Consider the following 18,728-nt stretch of genomic DNA (forward strand, 5'->3'; position numbering starts at 1 on the left):
TATTTAATGGAGGAGCAGGGTCCAGGGGCCGTATGGCCTACTTCTGCTGTACTGTACAGGAAAATCTATGCACCAACCAACTCGACATCTTTGCTTCACAATTTGGCAAAGGTTTTGCTATTTAACAATAAAAGAGGAAGAACTTTAATTTATAAAGCGCCCTTCACGATCAAAGCAGGTCCGAAAGCGATTTGTAGCCAATGAAGTGTTTTTTGTAATGTAATCACTGTTGTAATGTAGGAACATAGCAGCCGATTTTCACAGAGCAAGGTCCCATAAACAGCAATGTAATAATAAGCAGATCATCTGTACTGGTGATGTTGGTTGAGGGATAAACATTGACCAGGACACTCGGTTGAACTCGCCTGCTTTTTTTCCAATAGTGCATTAGACTATTTCACGTCCACCTGTGAGAGAATATAGAGCCTCTGTTTAATGTCTTATCTGAAAGACAGATCCTCTCAGAGTACCAAACTCCATTAGTTCTGCACTGGACTAATCCAGTAAGCCTAGATTTTGTGCTGAAGTCTCTGGAGTGGGAGTCGAAACTACAATGTCCAATATCAGAGTTAAGGAGGCTATCAACTGGGCCACTACTGACACCTTACAACAAAGCCCAGCGAGTTCAATTACTAATACATTATAAATCATATGCCTGCACCTAATATTGTTTTTAAATAGTACTTACACTTCTGCGTCACCTCTTTCCATTAGAAATTCCTATATTGTATTAATTTTTACAATAAAAAACTGCCTCTGTAAATTTGAAATGCTGTAATTACACCTGTCCACCAGAGGTGACGCTGTAGAACCTCGATTCTATAACTCCCACCTTCTCAGCATGTTTGCAAAAACCTCTGATATTTCAACAAACTCTACTTGCTTCAGAAATTGCCAGATATTTTACTACTTTACTGTAAATCTACAACAATTTTAAACAAAGTATGCATACACTTCCTAATATAGACAAACAAATACATAACGTCGGACTTTAAAAGGAGATTTACAGAATACAAACTCATTATTTCGCCAGAAGAATGCAGTATGTGAGTGGATGATAGTTGCACAATACAAATTGATTATTGATCCAGTAAAATGCAGTGAGTGGGGGATAGTTACATAATATATATTGATTATTGATCCAGTAAAATGCAATGAGTGGAGGATAGTTACATAATATAAATTGATTATTTCTCCAGCAATATTTCAATCGAGAGCTGGACCTCTTTCAGGCTGGGGAAGATCATCGCATGCAAAAGGTAGGTAATGCATAGAATTATCCAGAGCCAGAATAACCTCCTACTCCAGTTTCGATCTCCTAAGGGTCGAGAGGAAACTCCAAGATTCCCCCTCCCCCCAGATTGGCCTGAGTTTTCATTTGTTTTTTCGCCTCTCGCAGGAGATGGCGTAGTTTTGGGTGGAGTGGGGATTCTATTTATTGTGAAACACAAGGTATGAGAATTGCATGAGACAGGCTGGATGCACCAGAGTATCTTTTGCTGTTAGTTCTTGTTCGTATGTTTGTATGTTTGTAAAATGCAATGCGGGGAGGATAGTTACATAATCCAAATTATGTGTGTAAAATTAATCCCAGTCAGTTACAGCAGTGAAAGATGGGGGAATTACCCAATCATCTCCATTCTGGCCGAAAACAGTGGCCACACTACTTGCAGCCCTAAATAAATGGTGAATTTCAGCTATAAGCGGGGTTGAGTGGTGCGGGCGAATTAAAGATCTAAAATGAAATTGAGAGTGCATTGGCCGCGAATCGAACACAGGTCACTCATGGGGAAAGCGAAATTTCGACCACTGATCTTCAGCAAAGTGATGGAAGGTTTCATCGATGGTGCTATCTAGCGGCACTTACTCACAAATAACCTGCTCACTGATGCTCAGTTTCGGTTCCGCCAGGATCACTCGGCTCCAGACCTCATTACAGCCTTGGTACAAACATGGACATAAGAGCTGAATTCCAGAGGTGAGGTAAGAGTGACTGCCCTTGACATCAAGGCAGCATTTGACCGAGTGTGCCACCAAGGAGCCCGAGTAAAATTGAAGTCAACGGGAATCAGGGGGAAAACTCGCCATCGGCTGGAGTCACACCTAGCAAGAAGGAAGATGGTAGTGGTTGTTGGAGACCAATCATCTCAGCCCCAGGACATTGCTGCAGGAGTTCCTCAGGGCAGTGTCCTAGGCCCAACGATCTTCAGCTGCTTCATCAATGACCTTCCCTCCATCATAAGTTCTGAAATGGGGATGTTCGCTCATGATTGCACAGTTTTCAGTTCCATTCGCAACCCCTCAGATAATGAAGTCCGTGCCCGCATGCAGCAAGACCTGGACAACATCCAGGCTTGGGCTCATAAGTGGCAAGTAAAATTCGCGCCAGACAAGTGTCAGGCAATGACCATCTCCAACAAGAGAGAGTCTAACTATCTTACCATTGGCATTCAACGGCATTACCATCGCCGAATCCCCCACCATTAACATCCTGGGGGTCGCCATTGACCAGAAACTTAACTGGACCAGCCACATAAATACTGTGGCTACAAGAGCAGGTCAGAGGCTGGGTATTCTGCGGCGAGTGACTCAACTCCTGACTCCCCAAAGCCTTTCCACCATCTCCAAGGCACAAGTCAAGAGTTTGATGGAATACTCTCCACTTGCCTGGATGAGTGCAGCTCCAACAACACTCAAGAAGCTCGACACCATCCAGGACAAAGCAGCCCGCTTGATTGGCACCCCATCCACCACCAGGAAGTAATGCTCAGGGTGGATAAGGGGGAACCAATGGATGCAGTATATTTGGATTTCCAAAAGACGTTCGATAAGGTACCATATAAAAGATGACTGCACACGATAAGAGCTCATGGTGTTGGGGTAATATACTGGCATGGATAGAGGATTTGCTAACTAACAGAAAACAAAGAGTCAGGATAAAAGGGTCATTTTCCAAATAACAATCTGTAACTAGTGGGGTGCCACAGGGCTCCGTGCTGGGGCCTCAACTATTTACAATATATATCAATGACTTAGATGAAGGAACAGAGTATCTTGTGGCCAAGTTTGCTGATGATACAAAGATAGGTGGAAAAGCAAGTTGCGATGAGGGCACAAAGTGTCTGCAAAAGGATATTGTCAGGTTAAGTGAATGAGCAAACATTTGGCAGATGGAATATAACGTGGCAAAATGTGAAGACATCCACTTTGAGAGGAAAAATAAAAAAGCAAATATTAATTGAATGGAGAAATACTACAAAATGCTGCAGTACAGAGGGATCTGGGTGTCCTCGTACATGAAACACAAAAAGTCAACATGTAGGTGCATCAGGTAATCCGGAAGACAAACGGAATATTGGCCTTTATTTATGTGGGAGCGGAGTGTAAAAGCAGGGAAGTCATGCTAAAACTGTACAGGGTGCTGGTGAGACCGCACCTGGAGGACAGCATACAGTACTGGTGCCCTTATTTAAGGAAGGACATACTTGCATTGGAGGCAGTTCAGAGAATCATAGAAGTTTACAACATGGAAACAGGCCCTTCGGCCCAACATGTCCATGTCGCCCAGTTTATACCACTAAGCTAGTCCCAATTGCCTGCACTTGGCCCATATCCCTCTATACCTATCTAACCCATGTCACTGTCCAAATGCTTTTTAAAACACAAAATTGTACCCGCCTCTACTACTGCCTCTGGCAGCTCATTCCAGACACTCACCACCCTTTGAGTGAAAAAATTGCCCCTCTGGATCCTTTTATATCTCTCCCCTCTCAGCTTAAATCTATGTCCCCTCGTTATAGCCTCCCCTACCTTTGGGAAAAGATTTTGACTATCTACCTTATCTATGCCCCTCATTATTTTATAGACTTCTATAAGATCACCCCTTAACCTCCTACTCTCCAGGGGAAAAAGTCCCAGTCTATCTAACCTCTCCCTATAAGTCAAACCATCAAGTCCCGGTAGCATCCTAGTAAATCTGTTCTGCACTCTTTCTAGTTTAATAATATCCTTTCTATAATAGGGTGACCAGAACTGTACACAGTATTCCAAGTGTGGCCTTACTAATGTCTTGTACAACTTCAACCAGACATCCCAACTCCTGTATTCAATGTTCTGACCAATGAAACCAAGCATGCCGAATGCCTTCTTCACCATCCTATACACCTGTGACTCCACTTTCAAGGAGCTATGAACCTGTACTCCTAGATCTCTTTGTTCTATAACTCTCCCCGACGCCCCACCATTAACGGAGTAGGTCCTGGCCTGATTCGATCTCCCAAAATGCATCACCTCACATTTATCTAAATTAAACTCCATCTGCCATTCATCGGCCCACTGGCCCAATTTATCAAGATCCCGTTGCAATCCCAGATAACCTTCTTCACTGTCCACAATGCCACCAATCTTGGTGTCATCTGCAAACTTACTAACCATGCCTCCTAAATTCTCATCCAAATCATTAATATAAATAACAAATAACAGCGGACCCAGCACCGATCCCTGAGGCACACCGCTGGTCACAGTCCTCCAGTTTGAAAAACAACCCTCTACAACCACCCTCTGTCTTCTGTCGTCAAGCCAATTTTGTATCCAATTGGCTACCTCACCTTGGATCCCGTGAGATTTAACCTTATGTAACAACCTACCATGCGGTACCTTGTCAAAGGCTTTGCTAAAGTCCATGTAGACCACATCTACTGCACAGCCCTCATCTATCTTCTTGGTTACTCCTTCAAAAAACTCAATCAAATTCGTGAGATATGATTTTCCTCTCACAAAACCATGCCGACTGTTCCTAATCACTCCCTGCCTCTCCAAATGCCTGTAGAAGGTTCATCTGGTTGATTCCAGGTATGGATGGGTTGTCTCATGAGGAAAGATTGTACAGGTTGGGTCTATACTCGTTGGAGTTTAGAAGAATGAGAGGAGACCTAACCGAAAAATACAAGATTCTGAGGGGACTCGATAGGGTAGATGCTGAGAGGATGGAACCCCTCATGGAGGAATCTAAAACTAGGGGCCATAGTCTCAGAATAAGGGTTCGCACGTTTAAGACGGAAATGAGGAGGAATTTCTTCTCCCAGAGGGTCATGAATCTTTGGAATTCTTTACCCCAAAAAGCTGTGGAGGATGAGCCATTGAATACATTCAAGGCTGAGTCAGACAAATTTTTGGTCAGCAAGGGAGTCAAAGGATATGGGGAAAAGGCGGGAAAGTGGAGTTGAGGTAAAAATCAGATCAGCCATGATCTCATTAAATGGCGGAACGGGGTCGAGGGGCCGAATGGCCAACTCCTACTCCCATCTATTTTGGTCTTATGATCACAGGGTGAGGCCCTTTAACTGGACAGGTCACACCGTGAGATCTCATGGTGTGGCCCCTTTAACTGGACGGGCCATACCGTGAGACACGGTCTTTATTGTATTGTATTGCTTCGAAATTGTGAAATTTAATTTTAACTCTGTGTATTCTTAAATTTTATGTAGTAATGTAATAAAAAAAGTTTACAGAAACCTTCGTGTGAAATGGGAACCGAATCTACAATGGGCTTATCAGTAAACAGGCATGTTGTCCATTGCTCCACTGGCCCAACTGATACAAGGTAAGTAGGAGCTCACACTCTCAAAGCGCTGCGGTATGAGCAGGTACCGAGTCGATCTTGGTCATGCCCACACGATTCCATGAGCCCAGGAGTGTCAAAAGGCGCACAGTGAACAATCACCAAAGGGAAAAACCTTAACTGCTTCCCATGGATAGCTCAGCTGGTCGAATCGAAGTGTTTAATACAAAAGTAGATCAAAATCATCCTTAGTGTCGCTGGTTCGAAGTAGTGAACGTGCTTTTGGAATAAGCAGCAATTAGCTCATGGCCGTTCTCATAACTTTACAGACAGCCGACTGCTTAACATGTTGGCGCTGAGGCACAGGGCACCTCTTTTCCGTTCTCAAACATTCAAGCTTTCTGTGTCTGCCCGAAAACGGCTGTTTTGCTCGAGCATTTGCCTCTGCTCACCGGCAGGGAGTGCCTTTGCGTAACAACACTTCAAACCGCTTTCAGGCAAAAGACTTCTGTCAGTCAGTCAGACAGACAGGGCCTTCGCTGCTCCCTCAAACTCGGGGCCGCTGTTCCTTTCCGGTGACCTCGTCTGCCTTCCGCAGGCTCGGGCTCTTCTCAGCATCATTCACGATTGCTGTGGCTTCCAGTTCTGCTGTTGCTCACTTGCTGATGCTCGATACTACCGATTGGAGTAAAGTATTGATTGTATTCAGGGAGGGGGCCAACCCAAGGCAAGATTTCTCTGCTGGTCGTGGAGCCGCTTGGAGGCGAGTGCGAAGCAGCTACTGTGAAGGGCAATTTACAATAAACAACCACAAATATGGAATAAAGGGGGCAGTAGAAACATGGATACAGAATTAGCTGCGGGACAGGAAACAGAGAGTCGTGGTGAACGGTTGTTTTTTCGGACTGGAGGGAGGTATATAGTGGTGTTCCTCAGCGGTCAGTGCTGGGATCACTGCTTTTCTTGATATATATTAATGACTTGGACTTGGGTGTACAGGGCACAATTTCCAAATTTGCAGAGGACACGAAATTGTTTTTTATTCGTTCATGGGATGTGGGCATCGCTGGCCATCCCTCATCGCCCTTGAGAAGGTGGTGGTGAGCCGCCTTCTTGAACCGCTGCAGTCCGTGTGGTGAAGGTTCTCCCACAGTGGAAGGGTAGTAAACAGTAAGAAGAATAGTGATAGACTTCAAGAGGATATAGACACGCTGTTGTCATGGGCGGACACGTGGCAGATGAACATTAACGTAGAAAAATGCGAATTGATGCATTTCGGTGGGAATAACGAGGAGAGACAATATAAACTAGAGGGCACAATTCTAAAATGGGTACAGGAACAGAGAGATCTGGGGGTGTATGTGCACAAATCATTGAAGGTGACAGTGCAGGTTGAAAAAGCAGTTCAAAACCATACGCGATCCATGGCTTTATAAATAGAGGCATAGAGTACAAAAGTATGGAAGTCATGATGAACCTTTATGAAACACTGGTTCGGCCGTAACTGGAGTATTGTATCCACTCCTGGGCACCGCACTTTAGGAAAGATGTGAAGGCCTTGCAGAGGGTGCAGAAGAGATTTACTCGAATGATTCCAGGGATGAGGGATTTTAGTTTCATGGATAGACTGGAGAAGCTGGGATTGTTCTCCTTGGAACAGAAACTTTTGCGAGCAGATTTGATAGAGGTATTCAAAATCATGAATGATTTAGACAGAGTAGATAGAGAAAAACTGTTCCCATTGGCGGAAGGGTCAAGGACCAGAGGACATAGATTAAAGTTGATTGACAAAAGAACCAAATGTGACAGGAGGAAAAACTTTTTTACGCAGCGAGTGGTTAGGATCTGGAATGCACTGCCCGAGGTGGTGATTCAATCATGGAAAGGAAAACAATTGCAGGGCTCCGGGGATGGGGCGGGGGAGTGGGACAAGCTGGATTGCTCTTGCATAGAGCTGGTGTGGACTCGATAGGCCAAATGGCCTCATTCCGTGCTGTAACCTTTCTATGATTCTGATAGAGTGCTCGCTGAGCATGTGAGAGATAGCAGGATCGTTTCTTGTATTCTCCACTCACCTTTTGACTTGGGTCAATTGTCCAGAAACAAAAGTGGTGTCAGTTTTCAGCGAGCCCATGGTCCATGTACTTCTTAAGCTTCACTGCGTGCTACGGTACAGAGGGGTCAAGGGGCAGCAAATCTTTTGGTGTGCTGCAGGCAGCAAAAATTCTTGATTTTGGTCTTGAGCAAAGATGGAAAAAAAAGCTTAAAGATGCCTTCTCTGAGGATTGAACTCAGGACCTTCAGATTATGAGACTGACGCGCTGCCTGCTGCGCTAAGAAGGCACTTGATCCATACATATCCAGGCAGCACTACCAAGTAGGACAGTTTGCAAGTTGTAAAATCATAAACTAATCGGCAGTTTGCAAAAAACTCTCCATCCAGGTGGAAATCGAACCAACAATCTTCTGAATTCTGGCCAGACACGTTCTCCATTGCTCCACTAACCCAGGTTGTGGAGAGTAAGGAGCAGCTCACACTCTCAACGCGCTGCGGTATGAGCAGGTACCGAGTCAGTCTCGGTCATGCCCACGCAACTCCACGAGTCCGGGAGTGTCAAAAGGCGCACGGTGAACAATCACCTTTGCTGCTTCCCTTCGATAGCTCAGCTGGTAATGCGGAAAACTTGTAGAGATTAAATCTTGAAAGCAAAATTACTCTTAAATCGCTGGTTTAATTCCGGCGCAAAGTAGCAAACTTGCTTTTGGAGCGAATGGTGTTGAGCTCAAGGCCGCTTTCTTAACTTTACAGATTGCTTACTGGTTAAAATATTGGCGCTTTTCCTTTCTCAAACCTGAAAGCTTTCTGTGTCTGTCCGAACATGGCTGATTTGCTCGAGCATTTTCCTCTGCTCACCAGCAGGGAGCGCCTTTGAGTAACAACACGTCAAACCGGACTCACTTTCAGGCAAAAAAGACTTCTCTCAGACAGTCAGACAGGTCTCTCGCTGCTCAGAGGAGTGCCGTTGAGCAGCAATTTTTTTTTATTTTCAAAATATACTTTATTTCATAAAATTTAAGGATGCATACAGTTCAGGGTAAAAATCGCAATTTCAATTCTAAACAATACAAAACAGATCGCACACACTCTGATCCCATTATTTCGATACAATGCAGAGTGCATTTCTTGTCATACATTCTGTGTAATAAAAGGTGGGATGGCTTTACACGGTGCTCTTTCCCCATAGAGCCCTTGTGTAGGCCGCACCGTGCCTCAGTGCATCCCGCAGCACATTCCCCTGGACCTTGGAGTGTGCCAGTCGGCAACACTCGCTCGTGGACAGCTCCTTCAGCTGGAAAACCTGTAGGTTTCGAGTGGACCAAAGGGCCTCCTTCACCGAGTTGATGGTCTTCCAGCAGCAGTCGATATCTGTCTCAGTTTACGTCCTGGGGAACAACCCATGGAGCACAGCGTCCTGTGTTACCGAGGTGTTGGGGATGAACTGGGACAGAGACAAACGCATCTCTCTCCACACATTCTGTGTGAAGGTCCAGTCCACCAGAAGACGGACAACGGTCTCATCCCTGTTGCAGCTTTGAAGGCAGCTCGAGGTGGTGCTGAGATTCCGTGCGTGTTGGAAGGACTGCACTGGGAGGGTCCTTCTGACCACAATCCAGGCCACATCCTGGTGCCTGTTGGTCAGTTCCAGCGACGAGATGTTCTGCCAAATGGCATCAACCGTCTGGTCGGTGAACTGCCCGAATGGATCCACCCTCTCCTTTTCCTGCAGGACCCCCAGAACGTTCCTCGTCGACCACTGTCCGACGGCCTTGTGATCGAAGTGGTTCCTCCTCAGGAAATTCTCCACCTGGGACAGTGGTGGGAGACGGTCCAGCTGGAAGGTACATCCTGCGTCTGCTCGGCCAGCATGGCCAGACCCAGTTTTCTCAGTGTATTGGACAGGTAGAAACTCAGCACGTAGTGACACTTGGTGTTTGTGTACCAGGGCTCTACACACATCCTGAGGCAGCCACACACAAAAATATCCATCAGGATCAGGGCAGCATTAGGGACGCTTCTGCCCCCTTTGCCTGGGGACTTGTACAAGGTGTCCCTGTGGACACATTCTACCTTGAGCCTCCAGACAAATGGAAGATAGCTCGGGTGACTGTGGCGACCGAGCGGTGGGGAATGGGCCAGACCTGGGCCACGTAGAGCAACACCGCGAGTACCTCACACCTTATCACCAGGTTCCTGCCCGTTATTGAGCACCCCAACACACCAAGCTTCTGTTTCGCCTTGGCTACCCGCTCCTCCCATTGCTTGCTGGAGACCTGGGGCCCCCCTGAACCAGGTAGTCGGACCTGACGGTGAAAGGGACAAAGGATCGGGTCTCCTACCTGCCATAGAACATGGCCTCACCCTTACTGTAGTTCACTCTGGACCCCGAGGCCAGTTCGAATCGTTCACAGATGCCCATCAGTCTGTGGACCGACTGCTGATCGGAGCAAAAGACGGTGACGTCATCCATGTACAGGGAGGCCTTAACCTGAGAGCCTCCGCTGCCTGGGATCGTCATCCCCCTGATACCTGTGTCCTTCCTGATGGACGGGGCAAATAGCTCGATACAACACTTGAACAAGACCGCGGAGAGAGGACAGCCCTGCCTGACTCCAGATATGATTGGAAAACTCTCCGACTCCAGCCCATTGATTAGGAATGAGCTGCGGATGTCCACATCGAGCAGTCGGATCAAATCGCGGATTCTCTCTCCAAACCCCATTTTGGAGAGCACGTCCATCATGTAGGTGTGAGATATTCTGAGCAAGGCCCTGTCCTGGACCAGGCTGATGAGGCAGGTGTTTACCCCCCTGTCCTGTATGTAGGCGATCGTATGCCTGGGCAGCACAAGGCTATCAGATATCTTCCTGCCGGGTACAGTACAGGTCTGATCCGGGTGGATCAACCTCTCCAGAGCAGACTTGAGCCTGTTGGCGATGGCCGCAGATAGAATTTTGAAGTCGTCATTTAGCAAGGAAATGGGTCACCAATTTCTGATTTCTTCCCTCTCCCCCTTCTGCTTGTAGATGAGGGTGATGATGCTTTTCGTCATGGATTCTGACATGCTGCCTGCCAGAAGCAAACCCCCGTACACTTCCAATTGGTCTGGGTCTATCCAGTTCCACAGAGCTGAGTGCAAGTCAACCGGTAAACCCTCGCTCCCCGGAGTTCTACTCTTCTCAAGGACTGGACGGCCTTTGTCAACTCGTCCAAGGTCAATGACCAATCCAGGCTCTACCACTCGCTGTCCTCTAAGAGAGAGAGTACAGGAAGGATTGAGAGGCCGTGCTGTCTCTGGGCTTCACGTCATACAGCCCAGCATAAAAGGACTTGCTGATCCTCAGTATGTCGGTCTGTGAAGACGTCACCGATCCCTCTTCCTCCTTCAGTCTGCTGATCACCAGAGGTCTCTCTGTGCAGCTTATGGAAGAAGAAACGCGAGCTCTTCTCGCCCTGCCCCACAGAGCGGACTCTGGACCGAAAGGTGATCTTCGAGGTCTCAGAGGTGACGAGTGAGACTTGCTGGCCCTTCAACTCCCTGAGTTCCTCCCCGACATCGATCCCCATCGACTGCAGCTGGAGCAGATCCCGTATGCTTTTCTGGAACTGGGACAATTTCCTCCGTCTCTCACTCGCCCCTTTAACTGGTGCAGAGAAACAGCAGTGGGATCGGAAATCACAAAATCACAAGAGACTTAGAGGTCCATGTATATAGATCATTAAAATATCATGGACAGGTACAGAAAATAAGCTGAAAAGGCTAATGGAATGCTGGCCTTTATATCGATAGGACTAGAATACGTAGGTAGAAGTTATGCTGCAGCTGTACAAAGCTCTGGTTAGACCACACCTGGAGTACTGTGTTCAGTCCTGGGTGCCACACCTCAGGAAGGACATGTTGGCCTTGGGAGTGCAGCGCAGATTTACTGGAATGATACCTGAACACGAAGGGTTAAATTACGAGGAGAGAGTAAACAAACCAGGCTTGTATTCCCTGGAATTTAGAAGATTAAAGGATAATTTGATCGCAGTTTTCAAGGTGTTCCGGGGAACTGGTCGGATCGAAAGAGAGAAATTATTTCCGCTGTTTGGGGAGTCTCGGACGAGAGGACAGAGCCTGAAAATGAAAGCCAGGACTTTCAGGAGTGAAGTTCGGAAACACTTCTACAGGGAAAGGGTGGGAGAAGTTTGGAACTCTCTTCATCAAATAGCAGTTGATGCTCGCTCAATTGTTAATTTTAAATCTGATATTGAAAGATTTATGTCAACCGAAGGTATTAAGGGATATGGTGCTCAGGCGGATATGTGGAGTTAGGTCACAGGTCAACCATGATCTCATTGAAAGGCGGAACAGGCTCGAGGGGCTAAATGGCCGAATCCTGTACCGATCTTCCAATGTACCTATGTGTCAGCTTTCTGGTTTTATAAACACTTCACTCTATTTCACTCCGTGTCCAAAACTGTAAGGCTTCCCCTGTTGTGTAAGCTTTCAGTGTTTATAAACACTTCACTGTATTTCACTCCGTGTCCAACACTGTGAGGCCTCCCCTGGTGTATCAGCTCCCTGTGTTTATAAACACTTCACTGTATTTCACACCGTGTCCAACACTGTGAGGCCTCTCCTGGTATGTCAGCTCCCTGTATTTATAAACACTTCAATATATTTCACTGCATTTCCAACACTGTGAGGCCTCCGCCGGTGTGTCAGCTTTCAGTGTTTTTAAACATTTCACTGTTTTTCACTCCGTGTCCAACACTGTGAGGCCTCCCCTGGTGTATCAGCTTTCAGTGTTTATAAACACTTCACTGTATTTCACTAACGTTCCCAGCATTGTGAGGCCTCCCCTGGTATGTCAGCTCCCTGTGTTTATAAACACTTCACTGTATTTCACTCCGTGTCCAACACTGTGAGGCCTCCCATGGTGTGTCAGCTCCCTGTGTTTATAAACACTTCACTGTATTTCACTAACGTTCCCAGCATTGTGAGGCCTCCCCTGGTATGTCAGCTCCCTGTCTTTATAAACACTTCACTGTATTTCACTCCGTGTCCAACACTGTGAGGCCTCCCCTGGTGTGTCAGCTCCCTATGTTTATAATCACTTCAATTTATTTCACTGCATTTCGAACACTGTGAGGCCTCCCCTGGTGTATCAGCTTTCAGTGTTTATAAACACTTCACTGTATTTCACTAACGTGCACAACACTGTGAGGCCTCCCCTGGTATGTCAGCTCCCTGTGTTTATAAACACTTCTCTGTATTTCACTCCGTGTCCAACACCGTGAGGCCTCCCCTGGTGTGTCAGCTCCCTGTGTTTATAATCACTTCAATGTAATTCACTGCATTTCTAACACTGTGAAGCCTCCCACGGTGTGTCAGCTCTCTATGAATAAACAATTCAATATATTTCACTGCACTTCCAACACTGTGAGGCCTCCCCCGTGTTTCAGCTTTCAGTGTTTCTAAACACTTCATTGTTTTTCACTCCGTGTCCAACATTGTGAGGCCTCCCCTGGTGTATCAGCTTTCAGTGTTTATGAAAACTTCACTGTATTTTATTCCGTGTCCAACACTGTGAGGCCTACCCTGGTATGTCAGTTCCCTGTGTTTATAAACACTTCAATATATTTCACTGCATTTCCAACACTGTGAAGCCTCCCCCGGTGTGTCAGCTCACTGGGCTATAAATTGGGTCATGCAACACCCGTTGGATCAGCGCAACTCGGCCTCCCAATGTGCCCAGATATCGTCCGGAATGCGCGCGCATAAATCTAGCGTGACGTGCTCCGTTGGCCACCTTGGAGGTGATGCTCCCACTGACACTATGGGATAACATGTTGAAAGTAGTCGCTTATTAATAGCAGGGAGAAACACTCCAGTGACACAAATAGGGTCCATGGAGGCTGACATTAATTACAGTCAGTGAACAAACAGATTCAGTTAACAACTTTAAATCCAACAATGTTTATATCACAACAAATATTGAACCAAATATTACACAGATGGAAGCTCAAAGCCCAGTATATATTTTTAATAAATATTTGAAAGAAGAGAATCTATGAGACCCACAGTCTGACAGCACTGATGTGAAGGGAGAGCAGCTTCACTTACAGATTGCAGGTTATTTCTGAGTGAAATCCTTTAATTTCAGAGAGTTTCTACCCACTTCTCAAGGGATGGGTTTAAACTCAGAGATGGGAACTGAACCATTCTACTGGTCAGTTTAGAGACCATTTTGCGAATATTGGTACAATCTCTGGATACCCCGTCAGTATTGGCAAGTCTATGGATCGGCTTGTAAATATTGGGGCAGTTTCTGGATCTACCTGTAAATAACGGCACAGTCCTTGGAATCTACTGTAAATATTCACACAGTCTATGGATTTCCCTGCAATTATGCATACAGATTATGAGAAAGGCTTTGGATACTTTAAAATATTGATCCACTTCTGGATTTCCTCAAACAATCTGTGGACTGTCTAAATGTGTACACTGCCTAGTAACATTGTAAATATTGAATCAGCCCCACAGACACCTGTAAATATTGGCATAGACTGGGTACAGCTTGAATGTATACAATCCCTGGCAGCACTTTATATATTGACTGACTCCCACAGACCCCTGTAAATACTGACACAATCTGGGGACACCCTGAATATCTACAGTCCTTGGGACCACTTTAGATATTGACTCATTCCCATGGAAACCTGTAAATACTGACACAATCGAGGGATGGTCTAAATATCTGCAGTCCTTGTTACCACTGCAAATATCGACTCACTCTCACAGGCTCCTGTAAATACTGACACATTTTGGGGACTCTCTGAATGTCTACAGTCCTTGGTATCCCTGTAACTATTGACTCAATCCCACAGACCCCTGTCAATACAAATACAATTTAGGATCTGTCATAATATCTACAGTCCTTGGTACCCTTGCAATTATCGACTCACTCTCACAGACCGCTGTAACTGCTGACACAATCTGGGGACTGTCTCAATATCGACAGTCATTGGTACCCCTTTATATATTGACTCATTCTCACAGACCCATGTAAATTCTGACACAACCTGCAAACTCTCTGGATATCACCAGTCCTTGGTACCCATTTATATATTAACTCAGTCTCACAAACCGCTGTAAATACTGTCACATTCTGGGGACTTCCTGAATATCTCCAATCCTTGGTACTTTATTACATATTGACTCACTCTCAGAGATCCCTCTGCATACTGACACAATCTGGGAACTGTCTGAATATCTACAGTCCATGGCACCCTTTTACATATTGTCTCACTCTCAGAGATACCTCTGCATACTGACACAATCTGGGAACTGTCTGAATATCTACAGTCCTTGGTAACCCTGTAAATGTCGACTCACTCTCACAGCCCCCTGCAAACAATGAAACAATCTGGGGACTTCCTGAATATCTACAGTCCTTGGTGCCCCTTTATTTATTGGCTCACTCTCACAGAACCTTGTAAAAACTGACACAGTCCGGGGACTCCCTGAAATATCTACAGTCCTTAGCAACCTCTTACATATTGTCTCACTCTCAGAGGTCCCTCTACATACTGACACAATCTGGGAACTGTCTAATTATCTACAGCCCTTGGCAACCTTTTACATATTGTCTCACTCTCAGAGATCCCTCTACATACTGACACAATCTGGGAACTGTCTAATTATCTACAGCCCTTGGCATCCTTTTATATATTGACTCACACCCACAGACCTCTGTAAATACTGACACGATCTGGGGACTTCCTGAATATCTCCACTCCTTGGTAACCCTGTAAATATCGACTCACTCCCACAGACCCCTGTAAATAATGACACAATCTTGGAACTATCTGAATATCTACAGTCCTCGGCACACCTTTATATATTGACTCACTGCCACAGAACCCTGTAAATAATGACACATTCCGGGGACTCCTTGAATGTCTACAGTCCTTGGTATCCCTGTAAATGTAGATTCACTCTCATAGACCCCTGTAAATAATGATACAATTGAGTGACTGTCCAAATACATACAGTCCTTGTTACTCCTTTATTTATTGACTCACTCCCACAGACCCCTGTAAATATTATTACAGTCTGGGTACTTCCTGAATAGCTCTTGTCCTTGGTAACCCTGTAAATATCGGCTCGCTCTCACAGACCCCTGTAAGTAGTGACACAATCTCGGCACTCCCTAAATATCTCCAGTCCTTGGTACCTCTTTATTTAATGAATCACTTTCACAGAACCCTGTAAATAATGACACATTCTGGGGACTCCCTGAATGTCCATGGTCCTTGGTATCCCTGTAAATATCGATTCACTCCCACAGACCCGTCAAAATAATGATACAAGCTCGTGACTGTCAGAATATGTACAGTCCTTGGTACCACTTTATTTATTGACTAACTCCCACAGAAACATGATATTGTCTGGGGACTCCTTGAATGTCTACAGTCCTTGGTATGCCTGTAAATATCGACTCTCTCCCACAGAAACCAGTAAATACTGACACAGGCTGGGGATCTCGGGAATGTCTGCAGTCCTTGGCGCCCCTGTAATTATCGACTTACTCTCACAGACCCCTGTAAATACTGACACAATCTGGGAACTCTCTGAATATCTACAGCTCTTGGTACCCCTTTATATACTGACTCACTCTCACAGACCTCTGTAAATATTGACACAGTCTGGGGACTTCCTGAATATCTCCAATCCTTGGTACCACTGTAAATATCGACTCACTCTCACAGACCCCTGTAAATAATGACACAATCTCGAAGCTGTCTGGATATTTGCAGTCCTTCGTACCCCTTTATATACTGATTCACTTTCACAGACTCCTTTGAATGCTGACTCAATCTGGACACTGTCTGAATATCTACAGTCCTTGGTACCGTTTTATATGTTCACTCACTCTCACAGACCCCTGTAAATAATGACACGGTCTGGGGACTTCCTGAATATCGATAGTCTTTTGTACCCTTTTACAAATTCACTCACGCTTAAAGATCCCTCTACATACTGACCCAATCTGGGAACTGCCTGGAGAACTACAGTCCTTGATACCCTTTTATATATTGACTCACCCTCACAGATCGCTGTAAATACTGAGACAATCTGGGGACTCCCTGAATATCTACAGTCCTTGGCAGCCCTTTGTATATTGACTCACTCTTACAGACCCTGTAAATAATGACACAACCTGGGAACTCCCTGAATATCTACAGTCCTTGTTACCCCTTTATATATTGACTCACTCTGACAGACCCCTCTAAATGCTGACACAATATGGGTACAGGCTGAACATCTACTGTCCTTGGTACCATTTTATATATTGATTCACTCTCACAGACCCATTTAATTACTTCCAAAATCTGGGTACTCCCCGAATATCTACCATCCTTGGTACCCCTTCATATATTGTCTCACTCTCACACAACCTTGTAAATACTGACAATTTCTGGGGAATCCCTGAATATCTACAATCCTTGGTACCCCTTTGGAGATTGTCTCACTCTCACAAAACCTTGTAAATACTGACACAGTCTGGGGACTCCCTGAATTTCTACAATCCTTGGTGCCTCTGCAAATATCGACACACTCTCACAGACCCCTGTAAATAATGATAAAGCGGCTGGGGACTTCCTGATGTCTGCAATCCTTGGTACCCCTTTAATAATCGACTCACACTCACAGACCCCTGTAAATGTTGACACAATCTGGGAACTGTCTGAATATCTACAGTCCTTGGTACAATTTAATATATTGACTCACTCTCACAGACCCCTGTAAATAATGACACAATCCTGGGACTTCCTGAATATCTACAGGCCTTGGTAGCTTTTTCTATATTGATCAATCTCTCAGACGGCTGTAAATGATGACACCATCTGGGGAATTCCTGGATATGTACAGTCCTTGATATTCTTTTATACATTGACTCACTCACACAGACTCCTGTAAACACTGACACAACGCCGGGATTCCCGGAATATCTGTTTTCCTTGGTACCCTTTTACATATTGACTCGCTCTCAGAGATCCCTCAATATAGTGACACAATCTGGGGACTCTCTGAATATCTACAGTCCTTGGTACAATTTTATATATTGACTCACTCTCTCAGCCCCCTGCAAATGCTGACACAATCTGGGGACTCCCTGAATGTCTACAGTCCTTGGTACCACTGCAAATATCGACTCGCTCTCACAGACCCCTCTAAATACTGACACAGTCTGGGGACTCCGTGAATGTCTACATCGCTTGGTATACCTTTATTTATTGTCTCATTGTCACAGAACCCTGTTAGTACTGATACAGTATGGGGACTCCCAGAATGTCTACAGTCCTTGGTATCCCTGTAATTATCGACTCACTCTCACAGACCCATGTTAGTGCTGAAACAATCTGGGAACGATCTGAATATCTATAGTCCTTGGTACCCCTTTATATATTGACTCACTCTCACAGACCCCTTCATATGCTGTCTCATTCTGATGACTTGCTGAATATCTACAGTCCTTGGTATCCCTGTAAATATCGACTCACTCTCAAAGACACCTGTAAATAATGAAACAATCTGTGGACTCCCTGAATATCTACAATATTTGGTACCCCTTCAGATAGTGACTCACTCTCACAGACCCCTGTAAATACCGACACATTCTGGGGACTTCCAGAATGTCTACAGTCCTTGGTATCCGTTTAAATATTGACTCACTCCCTGTAAATAATAATACAATCTAGGGACTGTCAGAAATATCAACAGTCCTTGGTACACCTTTATTTATTGACTCACTGTCACAGAATCCTGTAAATACTAACACAGTCTGGGGACTCCGTGAATGTCTACAGTCCTTGGTAGCACTGCAAATATTGACTCACTCTCACAGACCCCCGCTAATAATGATACAATCTAGGGACTGTCAGAATATCCACAGTCCTTGGCAACCCTTTCTTTATTGTCACTGTCACAGACCCCTATTAGAACTGATAGATTATGGTGACTCCCAGAATGTCTACAGTCATTGATATCCCTGTAAAGATTGACTCTCTCCCACAGACGCGTTCAAAAACTATCACAGTCTGGGGACTTGCCGAATG

At 45.3% G+C, this 18,728-nt stretch overlaps 1 non-coding gene across 1 annotated transcript; it reads right to left on the reverse strand.

Annotated features, from left to right (window-relative positions):
* Positions 1-7,830: 7,830 nt before the first annotated feature.
* trnam-cau (transfer RNA methionine (anticodon CAU)) lies at positions 7,831-7,903 on the reverse strand. The gene has a single exon. It is a non-coding gene; the product is annotated as a tRNA-Met (tRNA).
* Positions 7,904-18,728: the final 10,825 nt, after the last annotated feature.

This window comes from Heptranchias perlo, unplaced genomic scaffold, assembly GCF_035084215.1.
Source record: "Heptranchias perlo isolate sHepPer1 unplaced genomic scaffold, sHepPer1.hap1 HAP1_SCAFFOLD_62, whole genome shotgun sequence".
In the NCBI taxonomy this organism is placed as follows: Eukaryota; Metazoa; Chordata; class Chondrichthyes; order Hexanchiformes; family Hexanchidae; genus Heptranchias; species Heptranchias perlo.